Genomic DNA, 4,654 nt, shown 5'->3' with positions numbered 1-4,654 from the left:
AGTAAATCACATCCGAAATGAATGACAGACGGACATATATACAAAACTTAATGAATAATTGAAATCAAGATATTTGCGTTATAACAAATGCAAATATGCATAGGAATAATGGAATACTTGAAGTGCAATTATACATAAATTAAGGTGGCTCACCCCAATAAGGACCCCGGTAGAATTTTTTTATTTTCACATATTTTGTAGATCTTTTTATGCTGAATCCAAAAATGCAAAGAAAAAAGGGGGTCACCATGCTCGTTTTCCTCTCAAATTGAAGCGAAGTGTGCGATTTTGACCCTATTTCCAAACATGCCCACCCTTTCAACAAAAACGGTTACATCAAATTCAAAGACTTTTAAAACCAAGTCAGTATGATTTTTATGTGAAAAAACATTAGAATTTGAAATGTAAACCTTTGCATTGGTTGTTTTTGACTTAAAAATCCTTTTATTTTCAGATTAATGTCTAAATTTTGCATTTTCTAATTTCAGTTTAAGGCAAAAAATATTGGTTTAATCGATTTTTCGTAAAATTTCCCCGGTAGATTTTTTTTAAAAACAGATATATGTGAAAGCTATGAACTTTTCGAATATTTTAAGGTAAAATAAAATGGGGGTCACCAGGCTTTTAAAAAAGTTACGACCTTTTGTTTAACCCCTCTACCCCATAAGATCTGATTTCAATGCACTCCATTAATTACTTAATTGTGAATTCTTTATTGATGGCTTTAATAAAATAATGTTTGTAATTATATCAATAAACGATGACTGAATATAAATGTGGTTATCGTATTACTGTTTGTTATCAAAAAGCGAAATTTTGATTATTTTGGTGAAATACGGTAATTTTGTCTGGCGCGAGTTGCTTCCATCTAATTTGGCGCCATTGTATGTATGTATGTATGTACGAAGATCCCTCCGTGAACGGAGCACCCCTCGATTGCTGCGAGGGTACAGTGGAATCCGTGTACACTCCCTATCAGGATTAATGGAGATGTGTCACATTATCGGACCAGAGGAATTTCAAGGTCGCCATTGCCGAGCAGCATACTATATTGATGAATACGACCATGTGCATGCATAACAGACATTGTGGCGAATATACAACGATGAAGGTAGAGTTATTAAATAAGAAAACATAGATTTCGATATATTAGGCAGCCAAATGTTATCAATATAACGAAAAATACAAACTTGGGGGTTGTCTCAAAATACTCGCTACTGTTGAAAATCACTGCGGCTGAAACCTTGCACGGGCTCAATTTCTGTTCCATGTTTAATGTTATAGATCGTTATAGCTGGTATCTTATTTATGTGTTTATTTTACCCTTTACAGACAAGTTGTAAACATGTCTGGCCAGTTTAAAAAAATATCCGGCCGAAGAGGAAGGGATGACATCTACTATAAAGCACCACAACTGTCATTTTTACGCTACCGTTAGTGTCAATGAATTAGTCTTTTTTTAATCATCATTTGTAATATCTAATTTCTTAGCCAAATCAGGGTCATATGTATGTGGGGTACCCCATAACTTCCCTCGGAACAGCTTTTACTCCTTAGGCTTCCCTTCCATTTTTACCCTTAAATTCCCCCCCCCCCCCTTTTTTACTTCAATACTTCCATCTCCTTGCTCCAAGACAAAATATATTTCCAAGATACGCCCTTTTCTCTGATCCCTCATTCCCCCGTCTCCTTATCCCTGTCCACCCCTCAATTAAGGTCCTCAAGGGTTTTGATTGACTTGTTTATTTTCTTGAGAATATGATATAATTGGCCTAATTTGTAAATGATAAACCCTACACCATATTGACGGATTCGTCTTGATCAATCACAATTTGTTTACCATAACCCCCCCCCCCCCCCCCTAATTCTGTTAGGTATACAAACATGTCTTAAGGTCTAGTAATAGAAGTATCAGGGTTAAACATGTACAGAGTGTGGCCATAAGTATTTGTCACTTGAGATTTTTAGCTGTTCATGTATATTGTATATAAAACTAAATTTTTTTTTTAAATATTTTGGATTGATTTTATTAAGCATCCTGGTACCAATAGAAGCAGTATTATAAAAGGTTTATTTTTTTGGTTATATTTTTTTGTGTCTCATTTTCATTATTTTCTGTTCAGAAATTCGATATATATTCAACCAAATTAAATTATAAAAAAATATTTTATGTGTTCTCAAGGGAAAACAAAAACACATGAAAACAAACCTATTATCAAATAAACACATATTAATTTATACCATTCTACTTCTTTTAAGGTTACCCTTGCATTGTCAGTCTTATCAAACTTGCATGTACCTCCCAAATTAGGTTTCTGTTCTCCAACTTCAGTTTGCCTCTAACAATGTTATGAAACTAATACACAATTAATGCACATATATGATACTACAAACAAACATATATGAAGTTTGAATTTTTGGTGGGGTCGCTTTTACTGTTCTGGAGTTATGCCCCTTTACAAATTAAAAAAATGCTGAATTTTTGTTCCTTTCATTAACACAAGTTTGCTTCATCCAAATGTTCTGAAACTTATATGCAATGCTTACTACAACAACACTCAGATCAAGTACAAATTTGGGTGGTGTCACTCTTTTCATTCTTTATATGCAAGCGGCAGCTCATCTGTGTCCCATGGACACATTACCCATTATGAACTAGTCTACATCTATATGCTTTTGAATGCCAATAATTGTTGATTTTCTGACAGAATTACTCTGATATTTAATTTCAGGCTGCAAGTACATTTGTACATGTACATTTCAAATGGAAGGAGTGATCTTGGAATGTTCAACTTTACTTGGAAACTATTGGCAAAGTACTGACAGAATTTTATGAGAAGCCAGTATCATATTCTAGTCTTGCAACCGGAAACTATGCGTAAAGTGCTGAAACTTAAAAACAACATTCTACATGTATATATGCAATATGTGTTGCCACGATCCACTTCAGGAGCTAAGATCAACTGTAAATTGGAACTACATGTATATGCTTTAGTGCTGTCAAAATCCTTAAAAAAAATCCAATCAAAAGGACCTACTTCACCTATATATATTGCTACCTGTCCCAATGATGAATACAGATTATATATATGAGTCTTATAAAAAAAACAGTGAAGGAGAATAAAAATAATGAAAATATAGAGCTGATCAGCTAATGATTGCAAACATGGATTGTACATGTATGTACATGATGTATAAATGGCAACAATTCTTACATGTATACTAGTATATTGAAATTAATTATATTAATAAATGTTTTATAAATTTGATCTGATATATATAGATATTAGAGGAATAAAATCAATCACGTTTCAAAAATTTGATTTAGTTGAGGCTTTTTTTACGCTCGTTTTCAGGACATATTATGATATACCATTGACTGTCCATCGTCAACATGTCGGACATATACTCAAAAATAATAAATACTAAAAGGTACATGTATAGTAGATAAACTATTTGCGTGCAATAATTTACAATTCTGTCTGGCAATGTCATTGACCACATAATCACTTGTATGGTTCATTGGTCAACAGTAAGTCCTCTTTTAATATGCTATATTGTGAAATAAATATGTCATCTTCATGTATATTTGGTGTAAGAAATGATTATTAAATGTATTATAACAAATTAAAATATCAAATAAGAGGATGTGATATGATTGTAAATGAGACACAAGAGACCAAATAACACAGAAATAAATATACATGTAGGTCACCATATGGACTTCAACAATGAGTAAAACCTATTCTGCATAGTTGGTTTTAAAGGCTTTGAAATGACAAATGAACAATTTAAAACATTTCAAATGAGAAAACGAATGGGTGATTTATGTAAAAAAAGAATGAATGAAAAACAAATATGTCTGTCTTGCAGGGTTTATCTGAACTTAAACTCATTTTCATGGACTTGTCTGTTTCTTGAATTCTAAATATGTTTCAAAATATTTGGTTGATGGGATGATTGTTACAAAGTCCGACATAGGGTGCAGGCTCATTGGTTGATTATATTGTGAATAACTGAAGCTGGCCCCGCTTTGGCAGTCAGTCCTCATATTGCCACTGGAGAAATAAAACAACTAAGAAAAAAAATTGAATCAGAATAATTTTCTGTCGATATGCACATTTACATAGTATGTCCTTATTATCTAAAAAAGTTTCATGAAATTCTGTTGTGCGGTTTGAAAGGAGTTGCAATGACAAACTGTTGCAGTAGTATATTGAAGCAGATAAGTTCAAAGGGGCCTTACTCCTAGAAAAAAAATGTGTACATCTAAATAGTATGTCCTTATCTAAAAAGGTTTCATAAAATTCTATTGTGCGGTTTGAGAGGAGTTGCATGGACAAATGCAGTAGTATATTGAAGCAAATAAGTTCAAAGGGGCATAACTCCTAGAAAAAAATTGACTCGTAAATTCCTGTTGATATGCACATCTGCATAGTATGTCCTTATTATCTAAAAAGATTTCATGAAATTTTGTTAGGCGGTTTGAGAGTTGTGATGACAAGAAACAAGACTGATAGACTGGCTGATGGACGGACGGACGGGTCAAAAACGTTATACCCTGCGCCACTTCATTGCATAGGGTATAAAAATAGGAAGATGGGGTATCATTGTTTATGAGGCAACTCTTCAACAGAGACCAATTTACATAGAA

General features: G+C 33.1%; 1 long non-coding RNA gene across 1 annotated transcript; it reads left to right on the top strand.

The window, feature by feature from the left end:
- The first annotated feature begins 1,008 nt into the window (after nucleotides 1-1,008).
- LOC143084395 (uncharacterized) lies at nucleotides 1,009-3,586 on the top strand. The gene is made up of 2 exons (XR_012981054.1): nucleotides 1,009-1,111; nucleotides 2,733-3,586. It is a non-coding gene; the product is annotated as an uncharacterized LOC143084395 (long non-coding RNA).
- Nucleotides 3,587-4,654: the final 1,068 nt, after the last annotated feature.

Source organism: Mytilus galloprovincialis, chromosome 7, assembly GCF_965363235.1.
Source record: "Mytilus galloprovincialis chromosome 7, xbMytGall1.hap1.1, whole genome shotgun sequence".
In the NCBI taxonomy this organism is placed as follows: domain Eukaryota; kingdom Metazoa; phylum Mollusca; class Bivalvia; order Mytilida; family Mytilidae; genus Mytilus; species Mytilus galloprovincialis.
This window is presented reverse-complemented; position numbering and strand designations above follow the sequence as displayed.